Source organism: Octopus sinensis, linkage group LG6, assembly GCF_006345805.1.
Source record: "Octopus sinensis linkage group LG6, ASM634580v1, whole genome shotgun sequence".
In the NCBI taxonomy this organism is placed as follows: domain Eukaryota; kingdom Metazoa; phylum Mollusca; class Cephalopoda; order Octopoda; family Octopodidae; genus Octopus; species Octopus sinensis.
Window position 1 is genome coordinate 35973465 of NC_043002.1, and position 18634 is coordinate 35992098.

The window sequence follows — 18634 nt, forward strand, 5'->3', positions numbered from 1 at the left end:
AAGAGAAAATTAATCAATGCTTGACATTTTAATGTTGTTTTTCTCCATTGCTACTTATGACATTCTACCAACAACTTAAAACACTTTTAAAGGCCATGCTTATAAAACAGAAGTGATGTTCACTCAAGTTACTGTTATTTAGCCCCCGAGTCCGCTAGAATTGAGCAGATCTGTGATGAAAGGCATTTGTACAATGACTACATGACTATCCTTTCTTTTATTTTTTCAAGCATATTGTATCTAGAATTATATCATTCAATATGTCCTTCCTTCTTTAAGAAAACAGAGTGGGATTTGAGGGAGATTTAGCAGCAATTTCTTACAGGTTGAGCATAGCGGCTCCCTTACATAGTACAGTTCATAATTGGTTTCTGGGCATAAAAAGAAGTAAATCTTGCATTGCATTGTTTTATTGAGGTTTCAGTAGAAGAACCGACCATATAGATACCACATCTCTCTCTTCTCTTAATATTCATGAAAGTAATTCAAATCTGCATTACAAGTTAACATTGGTCCTTTTGCTGTTAGTGAGGGTTGTTTTGGGTATGAACAAGACCTACTGTTGAGGATGAAATGTTAGTGGTTAGATCCTATGATTACCTACTGAACTGATCAGCTATCCTTATACAAAGAGGTTTACTAGTTTCTACTAAGTTAAAAATTTTATAGGTATTTGAATTAATGATCATCTATGTATACAGATGTTTTCCTTTTAGCAGTCTCTGTAACTTTAGACAGAAGCAATAATTGCAGTATATTTGGATGTGTTGCTGTCAGGGCAGCTCTGACTGAGTAGATCTATGATCAAATACATTGCAAGCATTACCATCACATCTTGTTTCCAGACATAGTATCATCTTCTAAGAGTACATTATCCAATGACCTTCCTTTTCCAGGATGATTTGAAAGATATTTGGCTGCTATTTCTAGTGTGTCTAGCAGGGCAACTTTTTTCAATAAATAGGTTACATGAAACATGGCTCACATCAGATAGGTCGTACTGCTACAAAAATTAATGGTAACTTTTTGTCAGGCATGCCATGCAATAAATCTCATGGGCTGCAGGTTGCCTAGTGAAGAATTGGAAAGAACAGTTATATATAGTATTGTATAAACCTTACATTAATCATATAAGCATTATACCACTCACCAGAGTGTATCTTTTAAACATTATGTTACAATATAAACAAATATATTTATAATGTAAACAGTATTTCTGTGATATAAGCAATATCTTTGTGGTACAAACAGTATCTCCTTTGTATACACAATATCTCCATGGTAGAAACAATATCTCTATGATATAAACAATATCTCTGTGATATAAACAACATTTCTGTGGTATAATCAAAGTCACAATCAGATCTTTCTAGTGTAAACAGCTCTCTAGCATAAACAGCCATTTTTCCTATTGTAAACAGCTTACTGTGGTAGAAGCAAATATCTATGATATTACAGATCTCTTTAATATAAACAGCTCTCTATGCTGTGAACACCTTTCTTTCTCTTTCTCTCCCTCCCTCTTTCCCCCTCTCTCTCATAAACAGAACTGTGGTATAAAAATAGTAATCTATGGTGGAAACAATTTCTGTCGTATAAGTAGTCTTTGTTCTATAAACAGGATCTTTATTCTATAAACTGTTGCTGGGCTATAAATATGTCTGTAATATAAACATTTCTTGCTTAGATACATCATATAGACATGAGTATTTTTTTCTTTTTTTGTGATATCTTTCCAATATAAATACTGTATCTTAGTAAAATTGTCAATATTCGTAATGTACATTTATTTGTTTATTTAATTATTTTCTATTTGTTTCAGGATATAACATTTCTGGTCAACTGTAATACAAATACTTCGGATAATCCAGTTAAAGCTAATCTGAACTGGGGATACTTCGATGATTGAGATAATAGTTGTAAGTATTTAGGTTCTTATACACATTGCTCTTTTACTCTTTTTACTCTTTTACTTGTTTCAGTCATTTGACTGCGGCCATGCTGGAGCACCGCCTTTAATCGAGCAAATCGACCCCAAGACTTATTCTTTTTGTAAGCCCAGTACTTATTCTATTGGTCTCTTTTGCTGAACCGCTAAGTAGCGGGGACATAAACACACCAGCATCGGTTGTCAAGCAATGCTAGGGGGACAAACACAGACACAGACATACATACACATATATATATACATATATACGACGGGCTTCTTTCAGTTTCCGTCTACCAAATCCACTCACAGGGTATTGGTCGGCCCGGGGCTATAGCAGAAGACACTTGCCCAAGATGCCACGCAGTGGGACTGAACCCGGAACCATGTGGTTGGTTAGCAAGCTACTTACCACACTATATTGTTACTATTTTGCTATTTCAGTTGTTGCTGTTATTTTTCACTTTTCACTTTTGATTGGGATGTATCATCAAAGACACTCCTATGTTTTTAAGGATATTGGGGACTATCTTATCTAATTTCAGATTGTATCTATCATATTTCTATTAATGGACACTTTAATCTTTTTATTTTTCACCCACTTTCCACCTCCACACCATGCCCCTCCACCCCCTCTGTTCTAGGCTTTCTTTATCTGCCCAGGCCCTGAACAGTCTGGCATAAAATATGATATTGGTGTAACTTTTGTTCTAGTTTTTCATTGAACTTGGTAATCCTAGTGGTACCTTTCTCTTGTTCAAAATGTGGGTGCTGTTGGCTCTCTGGGAACTCTTCTACACCCAGAACAATCTGTAAGGTAATTGGCATTAAGAAGGGCATCCAGCCATAGAAACCAAGCCAAAAGATGCTGGGAGCCTGATGCAGCTCTCCGGCTTACCATTCCCAGTCGAATCGTTTAACCCATGCCAGCATGGAAAACAGTTGTTAGATGACGATGATGATGATGATCTACAAAGATGTTAGCTGATAAAAAGTAAAGAATGATGAATTATCATCATCATCATCATCATCATCATCATAGTTGCATGGTTGCATAGTAGGGTGTGATTTGAAAGTGATTTAGTTGCTACTTATAGCAGGCTGAGCAACCATGTGGAGACTCTCTCACTGGCATGACAGCCATAATGGTTTCTTTCCAGTGTTGCAATAACTTTGACACTTAACATTAGGAAATTATCACAAATGTAGATGACTTACTTTAATGAAACCATCAGCTATTTCCGGTGCACTAGTTGCTGTATTTCTTTGAAATTTGTCTTAGGTGGCTGATTCAAAGTAATTTCAAAGTTAGCAGGGCGGAGGTAATGGGTGGTGGTACAATTTTGATGCAATTCTATAAAATGTGTACTTCTTTGCAATGTATTCATCTCTTTAATGCCTACAGCTTGAATTGAGCAGCTTGCAGTATTAATTATTAATGTATACTCTTTCACATAGACACACACACAAACACACACATTATAGTGTGTGTATGTGAAATGAATATATATGTATGTGTGTATACATATCAATATATATATTTCATATTCATGTGTGTGTCTATGTGTGTGTTAATGTATCTTAATTAGATGAGGTGGTTTACATCTTTCACTTGAATTTTTAATGTCTTAACAGAAAAAGATTTCTTATTATCCAATTATTGGAGGTTCTGAGATGGAAGATGTGAATCTAATGCAAGATCTTAATGTTGCTATAGATTTTATATATATATATATATATATATATATATATATATATTATATATATATATATATATATATATATATATACTAGCAGAAAGCCTGCCCTCTGGGCAGTTTTCTATAGGTCACTTGATAATATTTCTACATTGATATTTTCTGTCACATATTTTTGGGATGCCCCATGTTGAGTTGCAAAATTCTAATGTGTTATTTGTGTAATAACGAAATCAAACCTGGAGTGTGTGTGTGTGTTTATATTACAGAGACAGTGTGTGTGTGAGAGAGAGAGGTGGGGGAGGGAGAACATTGCAAGCAATGAATGAAATAAATATGAAATGAAAAAAATCATATAAATAAAAGCTCGTTAAAAACTATCTTGTACTGAACATTTAAATCTGTGCTCTTAAAATATTCTATGATAAAAGGAAGTTCAGAAAGTAAGTTTTCCTGAAAACTTCAATTTATAAAAAATCTCACTTGCTTAGTAAATATTTCTTTCAGTAATTTATCATAGTTGTAATATATCTGGACTTCAAATTGATGTAATGCTTGCATTTTTCGATTAAATGGAGCCACCTGAAATGGCTGCATTGCATTAATACCTTGACATCCTTGTTACATATTTGCTTTTTATTCACCTTCACCTTACTTTGAGCCTTGTGGATAACACCAGACTGGCCTGGTGCATGATCTTAAGTACCTTATTCAAATAAATTTGAATTATTTACATACATACATACATACATACTTACATGCATGCATGGCAACTGGTTGGAGAAAGGTAGTTGGACAGGAGAGCTAGGAAGAAGGGGAGATAACAAAGTACTGGTGATCCCAAAACGAAGGTGCGTATGTGTATGTGAAAGTGTGTATGTGCATGTGGATAGAAGCTAGTGACTTTGACGTGTAGATGTGTGCGTGTGTGTGTTGTCTGTAATGCATGCATGATTGTGAAGTTAACTTAACAAAGACTAGAGTTCTAGTATGTAGGAAACCAGATAGGATGTTGATCCCTTCAGGAAAAGGAAAACACCTTTTCTTCAATATGTAGAAAAGGTGTTGTGGAAACTTTATTCTGAGTACCTGGTGCAAATTAAAGATGGTGCATGGAATTGCATGAAGGTTAACACAACAGCCTTCTGCACAGTTCTGATCTGCCAAATCTCACTCATAATGTATTAGTTAATCTAAGGTTTATACAAGAAGACACTTGTCTAGAATGTTTTGACGTGCAGGTCAACTCTTATGCTTATGCAAACTTCATAACCACACAGTCGTGTGTGTGTGTGTGTGTGTGTGTGGTGTGTGTGTGTGTGCGCTAATATTCATGTCTTAAAAATACTATGTATGATCATCCACAAACATTTCACTGGTATCACCGGTAATTACATTTGTTGTACAGCTATACATTCTTCAGTCTTGGTTCTTATGTACACACATATTAACACACTGCATTTATTTAGAACAAATATCTTATGGTTGGCAACACCTCCTTGCAAAATCATTGGACCCTGAAGAATTATGTGTCAGTGAAACATGTGTTTGGTTTTTATTTGTATTTGCTTTCACAACAATGTCTTGATCTCAGTGTCTGTGAAGATGATGATGATGATGATATGAGCAATGTGGGTGTAGTTTAAGCAAGCTATTTACTCCTGTTCAGTGATGCTGTTGATGTAATCTGGAGAACAAGACTTTTGGGAAGAATACCAGATATTTAGACTGTTGAAATGATAAGTAATGCTATCTCTCACATGAAGAAATTTCAGAATAAAATACTGATATCTTATTTCTTCCTAACTTATATATTTGGATCTAGCATCATCATTGTTAGCATTAATGTGACCATCATTATCATCATTACCTTCTTCATTTCCACCACTACTTCACTGTAATCATCATCATTCTCTACAACTATTTCTAACATTATTTAACTAGAATCATTATCACATATCATCAGATTCATGATCATCAGTAACAGCAACATCAGTAGTTTGATACCTGATTTCTTGTAATCAGTTTGGATAAACAAATATATTTACAAGCTATATCATTTTGAGTACCTCAATCCAGTAAATGATCCAGACTAACTTTTTTGTCCTAAGATATTCCCTACCAACTGTTTTCATTTTCAGCAGGTGACCATTCACCTCTACCTTTTTTCAACCCAGGTGATACCTTAATTAAACCTCTCAAATTATTTCCCAAATTCCTTGTTGCACCTGCATCTGATTCTGCCACAATTTGTTTCTTTAGAACCAGTGTGGGCCATCCATTTTAACTGCCCATATTTCACTGCCACAATTAGGTACATGGTCATTGAATAATTTATATTTTAAAAATAAAGTAGAAAGAGAGAATAAAGTAGTAAAGTAATGCAGAACATTAACCAAACCATTTCAGTTTAGGATGATTGATTTAAATGATGCCCAATCTTAATATCTGCAGTTGTAATGCTTCCAAGATAGTGAAATCTGCTGAAGGCCTCTCGAAACAGCAAGGTGGTGTTAACAGGGAAGTGTTATAAGACCTACTCTCCATGTTGGAACCTTTGGTTTTTTACTATTTGTTTGGTCATTATTATACCTGTAGAGGGGCCAGTTTGGCAAAATCATTAGAGCATGTTGCAATATTTGATTCAGCTCTCTATATGTTGAGTTCAAATTCTGCCAAGGTTATATTTGCCTTCTATCCTTTTGAGTGTTAGCAAATAAAGACATCCTTTATAGACTATCAGACTAAATGACTTCTAGTTTTTAAATTTCTTCTCATGTTATAAATTTCAAGCTTTGTTAGGTTTAATTTTATCTTTCATCTCTCTGTTGTTAATAAAAGATATATTACTGTTATCTAAGACACAGTTCAAATAACTTTACTTCACCCTTCTACAAAAATTACCATTGGGTCTACTCAAAAAAAAAAAAAAAAAATTATCCTTCAAATTTAGTTTCAATGACAATTTTTGTTTCTTTTATTTCAAGAAACTTAGCATTTGTGTATAGGGCAAACCCCTTTGAAACTACATATGTCACCATTCTATAAATCCTTTTCCACACAAGTATTCACATCATATTTGTCAGAGCGTTAACCTGTTCTTGGTTTCATGGACCAGAAGATGCTAGCAGTAGCTACTATATATAACTATAGTAACTACATATGCTCTAATTGTGTTAGCCACTTTGTCAAGTTCATAGCTACTAGCTACTCTCATAAGTGTTAATTTATTGATGACTCTTGTTATCAATAATTTAACAATTTCTATACCACAGCTGCTGGTTGTATTTATGTAGCAGCTTTATTACATGTAACTAGTGTAGCTGTAAATCATGTTGATAAATTAACCCTTGTCAAGTCTTGTCAAGTAAGTAAATGGGTCTCCAGCTGTTTCAATGATGATTATTCCAGTTGTTCAACTAACTCAACTGCCACCTCATTAAATTATTGTGTAGATAGCTGAGTATCCCACAGATAACTGTAATTTTAATGTAATTCTTAGACAGAATCAGTATAATAGTATGTAGAAAGGCTAGCCCTTAAAATTACATGTACAGTCCATGACAGTCTTTTATTTGCAAGTCATGGGTCAATACAAAGCTAAAGTAAATGTCATATTAGATAGCAGGCAGCAACCTTGAACCCAGGACTTCATGATTGCAAAGAGAACTTATCTACGGAGCTATGTTTGCATCCACAACTCTATAGATACACAGCACATACTATATTGAATAAAATTATTTGCACTCTTCATTGTCTGAACTCACCAATATGTTATTGCATTTCATACTTTTCTATTAACATCACATTTTATCTTTCATGGTCTCACTTCTCCCTTTTTCACTTTGAGAAGGCTCTTGTAGATTATAGACCATATGCAGTTTTGAAGTATTAGCAATGCACCTTCTTTGCACACAAAAACACTGATTGCAGCGTTTATAATGTTTGTGAGACATATTGATTTGTTTTTGCTGAAGCTTAGCTTTTCAGATTTATAAAAGGTTTTGTAACATTATTTGGTGTTCATCTATAAAACATTTGCAATTTAAGTGGGTTGAAATGGCTTTAGCAGTAAACTGGTCCTGGCTTAAAAACTTGACTCTCCAGTGGTGTAAATTATTATCAGTTTGTGTAGTCAGTTAGTAATCTATATTGATTACAATTAACTGCTGGTTAACAAATGAACTAAGAAATTTTCCTTGTGATAGCTTCATTTTCTTAAAATAGCAGGCAGACTCCTTCAAATCACACCTACTATCTTAAAATTAAAGGCACATCAGACAATGTAGCTTTAGATATAGGGAAAAGATAGGATGATCATGACTATATTGCATTGCCTTTGATAAGTTGGGACTGACCTGGGGTTAAATAGCAGTAACATCTGGTTGGCAGTCATAGCTATTACATATATCAGCATTAAATCGTTTTCTCATTTAAATTTAAGAGGGAAAAGCACAGAATATGTTAAAGAAAGAAATTGAAAGCAATATGAATCAAATAATAATTTGTTTAACAATATTCTACATTATAGTGAAACATAAGCATTGAATGTAGGTGTGAAAGCTGGAAACAAGGCACAAATATTTAGCTGAAAATGTAATGTTAGTGTGATGAATGCTGAGCTTAGAGAAAAACTAAATATATAAATGGTCTAATGTTGTGTGCTGCTAAGAAGGTTGTGTTGGTATGGAAATGATATGTATGAAGAATGACTGCTGAATAAAAAAGTGCTTGGTGATCTGATGCATAGAAACCAACAGAGGCAAACTAAGGAAGACAACAGAAGTGATGAAACTGATTTCAGAATGTTGAACCTCACAAGGGAGGTTACAAAGAGATCATCATTAAGAGGTATGATGTTGTGCTTGAGAAGACCTGTGCAAGAATAAACCCTTTCAATACTAACCTACATGAGACTACTTTTATTAAAGAGTTATTTCAATTTAAATCTCAATTGAAATCTCATTATTATGATATGAATGCTAAATTAACATTTCCCTACAAAAGAACTGAGATATGGTTGCATGATCTGCTAGAAATCACAACCACAAAATATGATGGCCATGGCTAGTGTGCCTTTGATCGTCAATTCTATCAGGACTGTCCTAAAGTTAAACAACATCAGTAACAACATCCCACAAACCAAAAAAGTAATGCTGTCTTCTAAATTCTTGATTACATCTTCTAAATTATTGATTATTTTGGAAATAGATTGAACCAAATAAATCTATTCTTGTCTAATAAGTCTTCAACAAATTAATTTTAGAATAAACAAGTCAGTGACAAAATCTCTACATTTGTTTGACATTCAAGAAACAATTACCATCTAGTTCTTGAATCACACTTAACCATCTTTAAAAAAAAAGGTGGGGGGGGGGGCTATATTCCATAATTAAGTCTGAGATAAACTATTTCTGAAAAGATGGAATGGTCATCACTGGAATAGCTTTGATCATAGATCTGCTTGACTAGGGCTGACATGGAGGCTAAACAACATAACTCTAACACCAGTTGTCAAATGCTATAGTAAGCTGCAACAATTCATAACTATTGTTAACTCTTAAGTCATGCCTATAGACATGTACAACTGTTGCCATTGCCCAGCTGTTGGAAACACTCAGCTGACCATTAAATTTTTTTCAGTATTCAATACAACTTTGAACAATGGGGTCATAATATTCTTGGTATATCTGCAGTTGACGTCAGCTGCATATAATAGCTAAATACGCATAACCTATTGAAGCAGAATCTTCTGCTCATTGTTACTATTTAAAGAACAGCTCAAATGTTGGAACTCTGAAGCAATTATATAATATATATATATATATATATATACATACATACATACACACACACACACACACACACACACACACACACACACACACACACACACACTATCATAGCCTCGATCGACAATAATAAGCTAGAGGCCTTCTATGAAACTATGAAAATAACAACATAAAACATAGCTACCAGTCGACAGATATAATAATTGTCGTCCTTAATAACTTGCCCTAAAATAACATGGACAATAACCTGATAAATAATAACTCCCACAACACAACATATGCACAGATAAACTTAATAATTTATGTGGCTGCAGAGATGAAAATAAGTGTCAATTCTCCAATATTTGTAAAACTAAAAATGTAATATACCAATGCAATGTACTCTCAAATAACCACAAGAAATAAGGGCAACTAAAAATGAAATGATACTTAGATACAATTCCCACCAATCTAGTTTCAGAAATAGAAGTAAAGCAAACTCTACAGGACTTGCAAGAGAATCAGCACCACGTTTCCTCTTGTACCATTTAGTTTCTCCAGGTGCAATACTTGGGTAATTGTGGGTAAAGGAGTTTTCTTGCATCTTCATCTACTTGAAATAGCTTAAAAAAGGCAGTAAGGATAGTTTCTTTTGGAGAAAGTGTTTGGTTGTTGGTTTTGTGAAGATAACCCTATGACCATTCTCTAGATGGACACTCAGATGAATGATGGCTGGGAGCTTCTCATGGATGAGAAAATTGAAGATGCGCCAAAAAGCCTCATTGGTACTGATGCATCTTCCTTTTTTCATACTGTGCAGCTTCATCATTTTTATTTATCTGCTGACTGCCATTCTGCATAAGAGGGTATGTTGCAACATCTAAACCTTTGTTTATACATTTACAAATATATTTAAGAGATTTAACAGAGTTTCAGAAGTCCATATCGACTACCTGTACTCGTCTTTGCTTCACTGTAGAATACTGATTATCTACCTAATCTGCATAATGAACTGCTGGATCATAATTGAAAGCTGCTTCTCTGAGCTGTTGCAACTGCTTATCATTCTGTAGTGGAGATTCTATTCCTTGTCAACCGTACCTACCTCTGTTCATCACTTTAAGATGCTCTGGCTTTTGTAGTACACAGTCTGTTTGTTTCTTGGCGTGCTTCCCTTTCTGCAGCTGTCTCACTTTCCCTGGACAGAGACATTCTTTTACCTGACCTTGACATTGTAGACAAATTTGACACTTTCTTTCTAGGCATGGCTATATATGTATACAGAAATACATGGGTGCAGAGGGTATTAAGCAATGAAAATAACTTTGTAATGGAAATTATGTTTCTTAATACAATGGGCAGAAAGTAAATAAGAAATTTTTACGGAAAATAAAGAATTGTACGGGTTGAAGCAAAATTTGTCATTCAGTGAACCAAAGAGCTAATGTTGAAGGAACCAGAAAAAAACTGTCAACAACAGAAAAACACAAAACTGTTGCAAAAGTAAATAAGAAATTTTTAGGGAAATTAACTAAGTGTATGGATTTACCTAAATTTTTTGAAGTTACTTCTGTCAATAAATTTTGAACTTACTTTTATCAGTAATTCCATCAACAACAAACAAACAGAAAAAATGTTGCAAAAGTAAATAAGAAATTTGTAGGCAAATATAATGAAATATACAGATTGTAGTGAAATTTATGAAGTTACTTCTGTCAGTAAAATATGAAGTTACTTTCATGAGTAATTGTGAACTTCTTTCTGTCAGTAATTTGTCATTGTTGTTTGTAAATAGTGGATAAAAACTTACAGTGAAAACAATAACGATTGAACTTAATGTGAAACAGTGGCATTTGAAAATTGAAAGTGAAAACAGTATAGATAGATAAGATATAGACAGATACAGAGAGATAGATAGATATAGAGATAGATAGAGAAAGAAGGCTAGAGAGATATAGACACATGTAGTTGTTATGTCACTAACACTAGAAAACCAGAAGTAAATATTTTTTTTAACTTTCGAAGACATGAATCTAATATAAAAAGCAATATTTTTAATTTTTAATAAAAAAATCATATGAAGAGCTTAACATGTGTCTGAGATCAACTTATTCATGCATCACAAGTATGGAAGCAATTGGTGAAGCCGTTTTCACGTGAAAAGCAAATACACATACATCTCTATTTTATATATTATATATGTGTATGTGTGCTTGCATATGTATGCATGTATTTATGTGGATATATGTATAGATGTGCCTAGGTGAATGCTTATTTTCTGGATTGAGCTAGAAACAGAGTTGTTCATTGACATTTCCTGTCAACAAAATTGTCCTCTAGTTCTACACTTTTGAAGACAAGTAAGCAGAATGAAAACAAAAAGGTCCTTACTTGGAAAACAGGTAAAGATTAGTAGAAGAAAAGGTATCCAGCTGTAAAATAATACCTCAATTAATATGCATTTATCTAACAGATGCTATAGCATGGAAAACAGATGTGAAAGAAATGAGCAAATTTTAGATGTGTCTGTGTGCATGTGTGAATTTACATGTATACTTAAACAATTAAACGAGCACATATACATACAAACAAATGTACACATCTTTATATATGTATGCGTTTATATACTTACTAAATTTTTATCATAGTGGACACTGATAATAACAAGCCTTTTAGACATTCATTCAATGAACCAGAACTAATGTTAATTCCAAGAATAACCTTCATACAATTCTATTATGTTTTACAAAACTTTTATACAAGTATAGGAGTGTAAATTTATGTGTATAGGCCTGCCTGGTGAACATATTTATATGAATGGCTCTGTGTAACTGATATATAACTTTTGATAATTTTGTATGTGCAAAGGTATATGTATATATATATATATATATATATATATATATATATAAGCTCACACAAACACACACACGTGTGTGTGTGTGCGCACCTTTCTACATACTGGCATTAATTCATACACACAACAGCATTAATATGCACCCTAAATATCCATAAAAGGGAAACAATACAAGTTTTAGATACTTGCCAATCCCCAGAATGAACTATTTCACATGAATTCACACTCCTTTTTTGATATTTCATATTACGAATTGTAATTACAGTTATCAACCCCATTAACCCAGACACATCTAATGCTCCTAATCTTATAAATGCCATAGTTGCAATCAGTCAGAGGTGAAACTTAAGTAGACTGCCATTTTCTGTTATAATAAACATATCTGTCCACTCTACCCATTGATTTTGACTTCTATATCAGATAATATTTGCACTACGTATATGTCATGATCGTTTTTATCATCATCATTGTCATCATCATCATCAGACAAAATTTACTGAGGCAAATTTTTTGTAGCTAGATGACCTTCCTGTCACCAACCCTCACATGTTTCCAAGTAAAGGATGTTTTTACATGACCAGATATGTTTTACACAGAAGATTGGAAACAAAGGACACTATTCGCATGTGATGGTAACACTTGTTTACAACTATCACATGATGTCAAAGCAAGGAGACAGTAACACACAGACACACATGCTTCCCCATCCTTGTGTGTATGTGTGCTTAGTGGTTTGATTATTTGGTTCATGATCATAATGTCATGAGTTCAATTCCCAGTAACACATTGTGTCCTTCAGCAAGATGCTTTCCTGTTGCTCCAATCCATTCAGCAGGCTGAACATGAGTTGTACCTATAATTCAAAGAGCCAGCCTTGTTGCATCCTGCATCTCGTTGAACCCTTAGACTATGTTAAGGGTAGACGTGACTGTGGAGTGCTTAGCCACCTGCATGTTAATTTCATGAGCTGACTGTTCAGTTGATCTGATCAACTTGAAACCTCATTGCTGTAACCAATCAAGTGCCCAACCATATATATATATATATATATATATATATGCATCATCATCATCATCATCATAATATATGCATCATCATCATCATCATTTAACGTCCGTTTTCCATGCTAGCATGGAAAACGGACGTTAAATGATGATGATGATGATGCATATATTGTAGCTGTGACCAGTGCCCCCTTACTGGGTCCCATTCCAGTGGCACATAAAATGCATCATCCGAATGTGGTTGATGCCAGTGTCCCCTGACTGGCTCCCATGCTAGGAGCACTTGACTGGCTCTCGTGCCGGTGGCATATAAAAAGCACCATTCAAATGTGATAGTAAAGATACAATCAGCTGTGCCCCTTTAGGGAACAAAAACCACACAGAGACTCAGACACTATATTTTGTACATTGTATTTAAATGTTCTAACAAAATGCAGGCAAGTACCTTTCCAACCACAGACAAAAGTGAAATCCCACAAAAATTACCACACAGATCCTTTGGCCCCGATTTATACAAGGAGACTAAAATAGCATCAATCCAGTCTTGAGGCACTTTCTCAGTTCTCCAACAGTGACAAATTAATATATAAGAGTTCATATATATATATATATATATATATATATATATATATGTATATGTATGTATGTATGTGTGTGTATATATGTATGTGTGTGTCTGTGTTTGCCCCCCCCCCAACATCACTTGACAACCGATGCTGGTGTGTTTATGTCCCCGTAACTTAGCAGTTCAGCAAAAGAGACCGATAGAATAAATACTAGGCTTCCAAAGAATAAGTCCTGGGTTTGATTTGCTCGACTAAAGGCGGTGCTCCAGCATGGCCACAGTCAAATGACTGAAACAAGAGTATATATATATATATATATCATCATCATCATCATCATCATCATCGTTTAACGTCCGCTTTCCATGCTACCATGGGTTGGACGGTTCAACTGGGGTCTGGGAAGCCCGAAGGCTGCACCAGGCCAGTCAGATCTGGCAGTGTTTCTACAGCTGGATGCCCTTCCTAATGCCAACCACTCTGTGAGTGTAGTGGGTGCTTTTTATGTGCCACCGACACAGGTGCCAGACGAGGCTGCCGAACGGCCACGCCCGGATGGTGTTTTTTTGCGAGGCTGGCACAGCCACAATCGGATGGTGTTTGTTACGTGCCACCAACACGGAGGCCAGTTGATGCGGTACTGGCTACGGCCACGTTCGGAAGGTTTTCTTATGTGCCACCAGCACTGGTACCACAAAACTACAAATTCCATTGATGTTGGTCGATTTCGATTTGATTCTTTGATTTTTGATTTTTGATTTTATATATATATAAAGTTAATCCAAACATGAAAACACAAAGAGAAAACACAACAACGCGAGGACGTGGAACAAGTATAGTATTATTGGACGCTCAGGAAAGAAGGAAAGAAGGAGGGTTTAACATTTCGAGCAGAGCTCTTCGTCAGAAACATAGGAAAAGGAAAGATCCAAAGAAGGGAAGACGGAGGAAAAAAAAAATCGCCAACGGTACACATGCGGTCACATTTTGAATGTATATATATGTGTATATATATATATATGTGTGTATATATATATATATATATATATATATATATATATATATATATATATATATATATACATATATTTAAGGGTTTTACAGTTTCATTCTACCAAATCCATTTACAAGGCTGTGGTCAGCCTGAGGCTATAGTGGATACACTTCCCCAAGGTTCTATATAATGGGATTAAACCCAAAGCCATGTAGTTGAGAAGCAAACTGCTTACCACACAGCCATACCTGTGCCTCTATGTGTGTGTGTGTTTGCAGGCATAGTTGTGTCGTTAAGTTCACTTGCCAGTCACATAGTTTTGGGTGAGAGGATGAGCTTCTAGCTGTAAAACTCAATAATATATTTGTGTAACCCATGCTAGCATGGAAAAACAATCATGAAAATGAACAAAGAAAAAACAAGTGAAAAATATTGACATTCAGAGCTTGCAATTTAAATTCTTTATTCTAAGTGGCCTGATCATGTTCTTAAGCACTGCTGACCTCCAGGACTCTGTGTGTGTGTGTGCACAAAGAGAGAGAGAGAGAGAGAGAGAGAGATTTTAACTATAAATTCTTTTGCCAAAAGAACTTAGTATTTTTAAATGATGGCATTGTGTAATAGCTAGAGCATTTAACTGCTGTCAGCATTAAATCCTATTGCCAACAAGTTAAATTTTTCAAATTGACTAGATGCCATCAGGCTGTAATAATGTCTATATATAACTCTGTTAACTATTAAACTTGTTGAGCAATTAACCCTCACAAGTCCATACTGACAGGCTTGATTGCAATACAATCTACATAATTCATAGATTTAACTATAATCTATATATAGTTATATAACTATAACTACAATCCTCTTGCTTATTAGTTGAAGAAGTAACGGAAGTGCTGTGTATGACACAATAGTGATTTAGGACCAAGTGATTTTCTTATAAATGAAAATGTTGGTGTTGCCTGAAATACAGTTAACTAGGATGTTATGGTGTCTCATTTTCTTTTGCATGAGCTAACTAAAAATAAATTTCTCATACAGACATATATGCACACATACATACATATATATGCACATATATATATGTGTGCGTATATATGTTTTACTACTTCACGGCAGGAGGTGCAGATGAGGGCAGCTGCATCGAACTCTCTCATGCACCAAATGGCAATTGCTAAAAAGCATTCTGTGAAGTAAAATCATGTAGCAACACCAAATGGCTGTGCCCCAGCATGGCCACAGCTCGTGAGCTGAAACTAGATAAAATAAAATAAAATAAAATAAAAATATATATGCCCCAGCTTGGCCGCGGCCTTCGGGCTAAAACATTTTTAAGGATTTAAGGATATATATTATATACAGGCAGGAGTATGGCTGTATTGATTAAGAAGTGTGCTTCCCAACCATGTAGTCTTGGATTAAGTTTCACTGCATGGCACTGTAGGCAAGTGTCTTCTATTTTAACCCCGGGCCAGCTAAAACCTTGTAAGCATATTTGGTTGACAGTAACTGAAAAATCTGTTGTGTGTATGTGATTGTGTGTGTGTGTCTTTGTGTGTGTGCACGTGCACATCTCTTCCCCCCACTTCCCTGTTGCTTGATAATTGGTGTTGAATTGTTTACATACCCATAACTTAGAAGTTCAGCAAAAGAAACCAATAGAATAAGTAATAGGCTAAAAAAAAAAAAGCACAGGGTCAATTTCTTCAACTTAGCAGTTCAGCAAAAGAGACCAATAGAATAAGTAATAGGTTTTAAATAAAAAAAGCACAGAGGTCAAAGTCAACCTCGGTGAACTTTGGACTCAGAATGTAAGGACAGATGAACTGCCATTAAGCATTTTGGCCAGTATGTTAATGATTCTGCCAGCTCACCACCTTAATAATAATAATAATAATAATAATAATGATAATGATAATAATAATAATCATTCCTACTATAGGCATAAGGCCTGAAATTGTAAGGGAGAGAGAGCTAGTTGATTACATTGACTCCCAGTGTGTAACTGGTACTTATTTCATCTACCCTGAAAGGATGAAAAGCAAAGTTGACCTCAGCAGAATTTGAACTTAGAATGTAAAGAAAGATGAAATGCCACTTGGTATTTTGTTTGACATGCTGGTGATTCTGCCAACTCGCCACCTTCTTAATAATAATAATGATAATAATAATGATAATAATAATAATAATAATCCTTTCTATTATTGTCACAAGGTCTGAAATTTTGGGAAAGAGGCAAGTCGATTACATGCTCAGCTAGTACTTAGGGAAGATTAAATAAATAATGCATGTGTTTAATTAGCAAGAGATGACCATCCCCAAGTATAACAATATGTTTCAACACATGTTTTCACATCAAAAATCTTGCAAAACAGGTACATATATGTATATATGATACCATTTCTAGAAATTGTGAAGTGAACTTTGCCTTTTATATTTTCAGGGTTAGTAAAATAAAGTACTCACCAAGTGCTGGGATTTATTTAATCAACTAATCCCGCCTGTCAAAATTCCTGGACTTGTACTAACTTAGAAACATTATCTTTTAGAAATCCTTTTGAAAATGTTAAGAAATCGTTATTGACTTGTCAGTAAAATATAAAAAATATATTTTCTTGACTTGAGATTGTCTAGCCTTAAACATGTGCAACTAAAACTAATATAACAGTTTTAAAAGAATGCCAGGGTACAGTTTTCAATGCAGTGCTCAAATTTGGAAGTGTATGTGAATTGTGAGAAGTAGAGAGAGAGAGAGAGAAAGAGCGAGGGAGAGGAGAGTGGTGGTGATGATGAATGCTGTAAAATTGACTTGCACTAGATTCATGAAGCACTGTTTTTTGTGTAGACATGATTAATGTATGTTAACCCTGTTAGAAACATTATACAGTGTGTGGTAACTTATTATTTGTGGATACTTACTTTATTGCTCTTACAGCTTGTATTTCTCATGTAAATTCAGTCTCGCTTATGTTATCTTTGCTATTACTACTACATTTTCTAGTTAAGTAATTTATGTCTGAATGTCAAGTAGTAGCTGAGGCTGTGTTCTATCCATGTGCGTGCTTACGTATGCTTTTATGCATATTCCTAGATATTACATTGCTTAATAACTGTATTGTGTCTTCCCTGCACATATTCACTGTCTGTCTGTATCAAAGCCAATCTCATCCTTATTTTTCAATTCTTTCAACAATACCATTAGTAAACTGCTTGTATCAGTTTGAAATCACTCCTTGAACCATTCTCTTATATACTATATATTTAATTCAAAAGAATTAACAAAATATATATTATTTCATAGGCCTTATTTTATCCTGACCTAATTTGAAATTTAACTCTTTAAACTACTATGTCACCATGATCTTGTTACTCCTATTGAATAAGGTAGGTACATTTATGAAATCCTAACCCTTAAGATAATAGCTTTAAATTTCATTCCTTTTTCCATTCTTTTCTCTCTCTTACAAGTATTGAAAGAGAACAGTTGGAGAAAGAAAGAAATTTTACATTGATAACAACAAATATCTTAATATTTTCATAACTCATACAAATGCAACCTAGTTTTGCAATTTACTATGTAGTTGATTAAGATTAAGCAGTCCCTGGTATCTGTTTTCTGTACATAATTCTGGTGAGATTCAAGTTTTGCTTCTTTTGGGACTTCTGTTTTCTGGACAAGATTTCTTTCATTGTTCTCATTTCTACTCTCCTCTTGCCTAATATTGTGCCTTTCACAAGACCATCAGATAAGGCAGGCAGTACAGCTTGCTGCCTGGTTAAAACCCCAGCAAGATGTGGGGAATTAGTTGATTGATCAGACAGTC

General features: G+C 34.5%; 1 protein-coding gene across 1 annotated transcript in view; it reads left to right on the forward strand.

Annotated features, from left to right (window-relative positions):
• Positions 1 to 18634, forward strand: part of LOC115213132 (nuclear factor of activated T-cells 5-like) — a 197460-nt gene that overhangs the window by 79758 nt on the left and 99068 nt on the right. The window contains exon 3 of the mRNA XM_036503506.1: positions 1823 to 1919. The gene's annotated coding sequence lies outside the window, so the exon portion shown is untranslated. The remainder of the gene's footprint in view (positions 1 to 1822; positions 1920 to 18634) is intronic.